An 8,839-nucleotide genomic window follows, 5' to 3' on the forward strand; every position below is an offset into this window, starting at 1 on the left:
TATGCGACCAACATATGGCACCTTGAATCCGGAAATACTTTTCCTAATTCATTCTCACTTTCATGCTGTGAACATGACCCATTTACGAAAAATCCCATTCTCTTTTTACAGTGACCCTGTTTCTATCTTATATTTTTTTATAGTTTTTATATTTTTTTTTATAGTTTGCAAATTGTGAATTTTTTCATAAATAAAGGCAAATAATATTTACCACTAACATTAACTACAACAGGTCTTGAAAAAAGAATTTCAGAATCACTGGGATATGTTGAAGCGTTCCAGAGTTATTTTTCATAAATTGATAATGGTCATATTTAAGAAATGAGGTTTGGCCATTAATAGTGTTGAGCGAGTAGTTAACTATTCGTACTCGCTATGCTGTTAGTGAGCTACTTGTTAGCTACTTGCATATTCGTTATGAGTAGCAGGCGCAATGTAAGTCAATGGGAAATACTCGCTAAGTAGCGAGTAACCCGAAAGCCGTACTTTTCGTGTGAGTAGCGGACAGTACTCGCTAACAGCATAGCAAATACTCGCTCAACACTGGTCATTAACGAAGAAAGTGAGGGGTTAAGAGGAAACATGTAACTGTATTGGAGCGGCAGAGTCATAGCCCAGACATTAATCCAATTGAGAATCTGTGGTCAGACTTGAAGGTCACTGTTCACCAGAAGAAACATCTAACTGGAAGGAGCTGGAGCAGTTTTGCCTTGAGTAACGGCAAAAACACCAGTGGCAAAATGTGGAAAGCTCATAGAGACTTATCCAAAGTGACTTGCAGCTGTAATTGCTGCCAAAGGAGGCTCTACAAAGCACTGACTTTAGGGGGTGAATAATTATGCACACTGAAGTTTTCGGTTATTTTGTCCTATTTGCTATTTTCCTTCACAATAAAAAGAAAAAGAAATGTTCACAGTTGTAGGCATGTTCTTATATGAACTGATGGAAAATCTCAACAAAACAGTTAAATTCCAGGCTGTAAGGTAGCAAAACACAAAAAATGCCGGGGGGGGGGGGTGTAATACATTTGCAAGTCACTGTAGGAGAGACTGAGTCCAAAGGTAACTCCGCCTTATTATAGTGAACGTTCTATCAGGGGTTCTGTCTGAATCACGTATTTCAGAAAATGACATGTAAACCCCGGTGTAAGCGCTCGGCATAGAGCACAGTATAAATATGAGCCGAGTCTTACTAGGATCTTTGGGAGGAAGAATGAACAAATCATCAGCAGTTCAACAACTGCTTTTATACTTTACACCATTCCCAGTGCAGTATACGTGAATAGGCGGCTTTATTCTTTGGGTCGGTGCGATTACAGCAAAACCAGATTTATATATTTTTTTTTTTCACCACAATTTAAGAGCTACAATTTTTCTGTATTTCTGCAGAGTCATGGGTGGTAAAATTGATAAAACCGCTTTATTTTGGGGGTCAGTACGATCACAGCGATACTATATTTATATCATTTTATTATGCTCTACCTCTGTTACACAATACATACAATTTTATAGAAAAAAATAATTGTTTTTGCATCTCTGTATTCTGAGAGCTGTATCTTTTTTATTTTTCTGTAAAGGGAACTGACTAGGAGGCTTGTTTTTTTGAGGGATAAGATGACATTTTCAGCTATACAATTTTTATTACATGTGAGTTTTTGATCGCATTTTATTCCACTTTTTTTGAACGTTGTTTTTTTGCCACATATTATTTGTTGTTTTTTTTATGGTATTCATTAAAGGGGGTGAATAGCAGGACAGTTGTATAGTTTGTGCCAATACCAAATTTGTGTACCTTTTTGTTTAGTTTTCTTTTTACATCAATATATGTATTTATTGTAATGAAGGGAATTTTGTTTACTTACCGTAAATTCCTTTTCTTCTAGCTCCTATTGGGAGACCCAGCCAATTGACAATTGGGTGTATAGCTTCTGCCTCCGGAGGCCACACAAAGTATTACACTTTAAAAAGTGTAACCCCTCCCCTCTACCTATACACCCTCCCGTGGTCCACGGGCTCCTCAGTTTTGGTGCAAAAGCAGGAAGGAGAAAACTTATAAATTGGTCTAAGGTAAATTCAATCCGAAGGATGTTCGGAGAACTGAAGACCATGAACCAAAAGAACAATTCAACATGAACAACATGTGTACACAAAAGAACAACCAGCCCAAAGGGCACAGGGGCGGGTGCTGGGTCTCCCAATAGGAGCTAGAAGAAAAGGAATTTACGGTAAGTAAACAAAATTCCCTTCTTCTTTGTCGCTCCATTGGGAGACCCAGACAATTGGGACGTCCAAAAGCAGTCCCTGGGTGGGTAAAAGAATACCTCGATAAAAAGAGCCGAAAACGGCCCCCTCTTACAGGTGGGCAACCGCCGCCTGAAGGACTCGCCTACCTAGACTGGCGTCTGCCGAAGCATAGGTATGCACTTGATAGTGCTTTGTGAAAGTGTGCAGACTAGACCACGTAGCTGCCTGACACACCTGCTGAGCCGTAGCCCGGTGCCGCAAAGCCCAGGACGCACCCACGGCTCTGGTAGAATGGGCTTTCAGCCCTGAAGGAAGCGGAAGCCCAGAAGAACGGTAGGCTTCGAGAATCGGTTCCTTGATCCACCGAGCCAAGGTTGACTTGGAAGCCTGCGAATACTTACGCTGGCCAGCGACAAGGACAAAGAGCGCATCTGTACGACGCAGGGGCGCCGTGCGAGACACGTAGAGTCGGAGTGCTCTCACCAGATCCAAAGAGTGCAAATCCTTTTCACATTGGTGAATTGGATTAGGGCAAAATGAAGGCAAGGAGATATCCTGATTGAGATGAAAAGGAGATACCACCTTAGGGAGAAAATCCGGGACCAGACGCAGAACCACCTTATCCTGGTGAAACACCAGGAAGGGGGCTTTGCATGACAGCGCTGCCAGCTCAGACACTCTCCGGAGTGATGTAACTGCCACTAGAAAGGCCACCTTCTGCGAAAGACGTGATAAAGAGACATCACGCAGCGGCTCGAAAGGTGGCTTCTGAAGAGCCGTTAGTACCCTGTTAAGATCCCAGGGTTCCAGCGGACGCTTGTAAGGTGGGACTATGTGACAAACTCCCTGCAGGAACGTGCGGACCTGCGGAAGCCTGGCTAGGCGCTTTTGAAACAATACGGAGAGCGCCGATACTTGGCCCTTGAGAGAGCCGAGTGACAAACCCTTGTCCATTCCGGATTGAAGGAATGAAAGAAAAGTGGGTAAGGCAAACGGCCATGGAAGAAAACCGTTATCAGAGCACCAGGATAAGAAGATTTGCCAAGACCTGTAATAGATCTTGGCGGACGTTGGCTTCCTGGCCTGTCTCATGGTGGCAATGACATCCTGAGATAACCCTGAAGACGCTAGGAGCCAGGACTCAATGGCCACACAGTCAGGTTGAGGGCCACGGAATTCAGATGGAAAAACGGGCCTTGAGACAGCAAGTCTGGGCGGTCTGGAAGCGCCCACGGTTGACCCACCGTGAGATGCCACAGATCTGGGTACCACGACCGCCTTGGCCAGTCTGGAGCGACGAGAATGGCGCGACGGCAGTCGGACCTGATCTTGCGTAACACTCTGGGCAGCATCGCCAGAGGAGGAAACACATAAGGCAGTCGAAACTGCGACCAATCCTGAACTAACGCGTCCGCCGCCAGAGCTCTGTGATCCTGAGACCGTGCCATGAATGCCGGGACTTTGTTGTTGTGCCGTGACGCCATGAGATCGACGTCCGGCGTTCCCCAGCGGCGACAGATCTCTCGAAACACTTCTGGGTGCAGAGACCATTCCCCCGCATCCATGCCCTGACGACTGAGAAAATCTGCTTCCCAGTTTTCTACGCCCGGGATGTGAACTGCGGAGATGGTGGAGGCTGTGGCTTCCCCCCACTGCAGAATTCGCCGGACTTCCTGGAAGGCTTGACGACTGCGAGTGCCGCCTTGGTGGTTGATGTATGCGACGGCAGTGGCGTTGTCCGACTGGATACGGATCTGCCTGCCCTCCAGCCACTGATGGAAAGCCAATAGGGCTAGATACACTGCCCTTATCTCCAGAATATTGATCTGAAGGGAAGACTCTATCGGAGTCCAGGTTCCCTGAGCCCTGTGGTGGAGAAAAACCGCTCCCCACCCTGACAGGCTCGCGTCCGTGGTGACCACAGCCCAGGTTGGGGGGTAGGAAGGATTTTCCCTGCGATAGAGAATTGGGAAGGAGCCACCACTGAAGTGACGTCTTGGTTGCAAGGGAAAGAGAGACGTTCCTGTCGAGGGAAGCCGACCTCCTGTCCCATTTGCGGAGAATGTCCCATTGGAGTGGCCGCAGATGGAATTGCGCGAACGGCACTGCCTCCATTGCTGCCACCATCTTCCCCAGGAAGTGCATGAGGCGCCTTAAGGGGTGTGACTGACCCCGAAGAAGTGATTGCACCCCTGCCTGCAGAGAAAGCTGTTTGTCCCACGGTAGCTTGACTACCGCTGACTGTGTATGAAACTCCATCCCGAGGTAAGTCAGTGATTGGGTCGGTGTCAACTTGGATTTCGGGAAGTTGATGATCCACCCGAACTGCTGGAGAGTCGCCAGAGCGACGGTAAGGCTGTGTTGACACGCCACCCGAGAAGGGGCCCTGACTAGGAGATCGTCCAAGTAGGGAATCACCGAGTGGCCCTGAGAGTGTAGGACCGCCACAACGGATGCCATGACTTTGGTGAAAACCCGTGGGGCTGTCGCCAAGCCGAAAGGCAATGCCACGAACTGAAGGTGTTCGTCCCCGATGGCGAAACGCAAGAAGCGTTGATGTTCGGGTGCGATCGGCACGTGGAGATAAGCATCCTTGATGTCGATCGATGCTAGGAAGTCTCCTTGTGACATCGAGGCGATGACTGAGCGGAGAGATTCCATCCGAAACCGTCTGGTTCTCACATGTCTGTTGAGTAGCTTGAGGTCCAGAACGGGACGGAATGATCCGTCCTTTTTTGGCACCACGAACAAGTTGGAGTAAAAGCCGCGACCACGTTCCTGAAGGGGAACGGGGATCACAACTCCTTCTGTCTTCAGAGCGTCCACTGCCTGAAAAAGTGCGTCGGCCTGAGCGGGGGGCGGAGAGGTTCTGAAGAAACGAGCCGCAGGACGAGAGCTGAACTCTATCCTGTAACCGTGAGACAGAATGTCTCTCACCCATCGGTCTTGAACATGTGGCCACCAGGCGTCTCCAAAGCGGGAGAGCCTGCCACCGACCGAGGATGCGGCTAGGGGATGCCGAGAGTCAGGAGGAGGCCGCCTTGGAGGTAGTGCCTCCTGCGGCCTTTTGGGGGCGTGACTTGGACCGCCACGCATAGGAGTTCCTCTGGCCTTTCTCCGGCCTGCTGGACAAAGAGGATTGGGGCTTGGCGGAGGGACGAAAGGACCGAAACCTCGATTGTATTTTCCGTTGCTGAGGTCTCTTAGGTTTGGACTGGGGGTAAGGAGGAGTCCTTTCCCTTGGATTCCTTAATAATCTCATCCAATCGTTCGCCAAACAAGCGGTCGCCAGAAAACGGCAAACCGGTTAAGAACCTCTTGGAGGCCGAGTCTGCCTTCCATTCGCGCAGCCACATGGCCCTGCGGACTGCCACAGAGTTAGCGGATGCCACAGCTGTACGGCTAGCAGAGTCTAGGACTGCGTTCATGGCGTAGGAAGAAAAAGCTGACGCTTGAGAAGTCGAAGACGCAACTTGCGGAGCAGAATTGCGTGTGACAGCATTAATCTCAGCCAGACAAGCTGAGATAGCTTGGAGTGCCCACACGGCTGCAAAGGCCGGGGCAAAAGACGCGCCCGTGGCCTCATAGATGGACTTCACCAGGAGTTCTATCTGCCTGTCAGTGGCATCCTTTAGCGATGAGCCATCTGCAACCGATACCACGGATCTAGCCGCCAATCTAGAGACTGGAGGATCCACCTTGGGACATTGAGCCCAACCCTTAACGACTTCAGAGGGGAAGGGGTAACGTGTGTCAGTGAGGCGCTTAGTAAAGCGCTTGTCCGGAACCGCTCTGGGCTTCTGGACAGCATCTCTGAAGTTAGAGTGATCGAAAAACGCACTACGTGTACGTTTGGGGAACCTAAACTGGTGTTTCTCCTGCTGAGACGCCGACTCCTCTACAGTAGGAGGCGGGGGAGAAAGATCAAACACCTGGTTGATGGACGAGATAAGATCATTCACTAAGGCGTCCCCTTCAGGTGTATCAAGGTTAAGGGCGACGTCAGGGTCAGAGCCCTGAGCTGCGACGTCCGCCTCGTCCTCCAGAGAGTCCTCAAGCTGGGAACCCGAGCAGCATGAAGAAGTCGGGGAAGATTCCCAGCGAGCCCGCTTAGCCTGTCTAGGACTGTGGTCCGGGCAGGAGTCCTCCATGTGAGACCTAGGGCCCAACCTGGGAGCGCGCTGCGGCGCGGACCGAGAGGGGCCTGGAGGCGACGATCCAACAGGGGCCGGGGCCTGTGTAAGGACCGGTCTGGACTGCAAAGCTTCTAGCAGCTTGGCAGACAATTTGTCCATAGACTGAGCCATGGATTGTGAAAGTGACTCAGAGAGTTTCTCAGCAAAAGAGGCGAACTCTGTCCCTGCCGCCTGGACAGGGAGAGCAGGGGGGTCTGCCTGAGCCGAGGGGCCCACTAGTGACCGAGGCTCCGGGTGAGCAAGCAAAACAGGGGTTGAGCATTGCTCACAGTGAGGGTAGGTGGAACCCGCAGGTAACTTAGCCCCACAAGAGGTACAGGCCGCAAAAAAACCCTGTGCCTTAACAGCTTTGCTCCTTGTGGACGACATGCTGTTGTCTCCTAGGAGAATGATCACTGAGGGTATATGGGCAAAAAAGGGTATACAGCCCGACCGAACAGAAATATATATATAAATACGTATCTATTCCGGCACCCTAGGGGGACCAGCACCGGGTGACCGGTGTGGCTTACCGACCGCTAACAAGCGGAGTGTGTGTGTCCTCCAGATTCCCTGCCTTAGGTCCCCCGGAGCTGCAGAGCTCTTCACTGAGAATCCTCCACCGGCAGAATGCCAAAAAATGGCTGCCGGAGCTCTCAGGGGAGGAGTGGAGCCGTGGGCGGCGCCAGGAAAGTGCGGGAATCTGGGGTCCCCACAGTGATCAGTGAGGGGGGAGGAAACATGCAGGATGCTCCAGCCCTCACATCCGACGTCAGGTCGGCAGTCCCGCCCTTACCCCTGACAGGCAGGCCTGGGGGCGGGATTTTTTGCGACTAGGCCGCGATGAAGCCGGGGACTAAATTTGAGACCGCGCCCGACAAGCAGGCACGGTCGGCGCGGAAGTCCGCCGGCCTTCTCAATTCAGCAGCTGCCGCAGCGTCCGGGAAGAAGGTGCGCTCCCTGCACAGTCCCCAATGGGGACACAGAGTACCTTTGAGATGCAGGGCCCGGTCCCTGAGGTTGAATAGACTCCGGTCCGGCAGATTCCCACAGGGGCTGCGGAGGGAGCACGGTCCCAGTAAATGGATGACCGCTCAGGATCCCACTTCTCCCAGAGCCGCTAAGGGATGGTGAAGGAGACGGCATGAGGCTCCGGCCTTTGTACCCGCAATGGGTACCTCAACCTTAACAACACCGCCGACGTAGTGGGGTGAGAAGGGAACATGCCGGGGGCCCCGTGGGGGCCCTCTTTTCTTCCAACCGACATAACTAATATGAGAATGCATGAGTGGATGTGTGCCTCCTTCCACACAAAGCATAAAACTGAGGAGCCCGTGATCCACGGGAGGGTGTATAGGCAGAGGGGAGGGGTTACACTTTTTAAAGTGTAATACTTTGTGTGGCCTCCGGAGGCAGAAGCTATACACCCAATTGTCAATTGGCTGGGTCTCCCAATGGAGCGACAAAGAAATATATTTTTTTACTTATGGGACTTTAACTTGTATTACTCTGATTACTCATGTAATGCATTGCAATAGATTACACCTGTGAGTGCAGCACTGACAGAACGCCTTTTAGACCATGCTCTTGGCATGGTCATACAGGCCACCGTAGCTGGCAGACCTGGAGGTCATTTTTTTGACCTTGGGTTGCCTTGACAATGATCGGAACCCCTTGATCATGTTGCAAGGGTCCCAATCAGGTGGAAAAGAAAGAGCACTCCCTCTTCCAGCCTCCTAAATGCTGTCATCGTTATTAAGTGTGGCATTTAGGGGGCTTAAACAGCCAGAGGTTGCACGGGCACTGCACCTATATGTGATGGCTGAAGTTTGGCTACAACTTACACCGAGGCGACCGTTCAGGCCAAGCTCCTGTTTACATCATTTTGTGGGAACGCTTTCCTGACCATGGCATAAACTTATGGCAAATTTCATGAAAGGGTTAAAAACCGTCATCAATTGAGTTGTCAGAAAAAAACGGTATCTGTTTCAAAGCACTTACTAAAAAAGAAAAACAATTATTACAAGGAAACAAATTCAAAAGTCCTCTGAAAAGAATACAAAAGAATATTGAGAATTATTAGATTATGCGATTCTTTGCTGCATTTACTACTCACCGGAGCCGTTATCGGAAGGGATCTCCTCTTTGCACTGCTCCTCTCTCCAGACATCGACCTCTCCACTTTTTCCGTCTGGAAAATTGTTATGGTCCAGATCTTCATCCTGATTGAAAAGCGGTGAAATAATTGGAGACGTGGAGTGGAATCTGCTATATGATCAGGAGAGATGATTAACTTGAGAAACCGTATCGGCATCTACCTGAAGTCCCAGAGGAAAAAGAGGATGGGGACATCTCTCCGGTCTGGTCCTCCTGGAGAGAACTGGAGAAACACAAAAGGTCTTAATTCATTCCTTACATATA

The sequence above is a fragment of the Anomaloglossus baeobatrachus genome, chromosome 5 (genome assembly GCF_048569485.1).
Source record: "Anomaloglossus baeobatrachus isolate aAnoBae1 chromosome 5, aAnoBae1.hap1, whole genome shotgun sequence".
Classification (NCBI taxonomy): Eukaryota; Metazoa; Chordata; class Amphibia; order Anura; family Aromobatidae; genus Anomaloglossus; species Anomaloglossus baeobatrachus.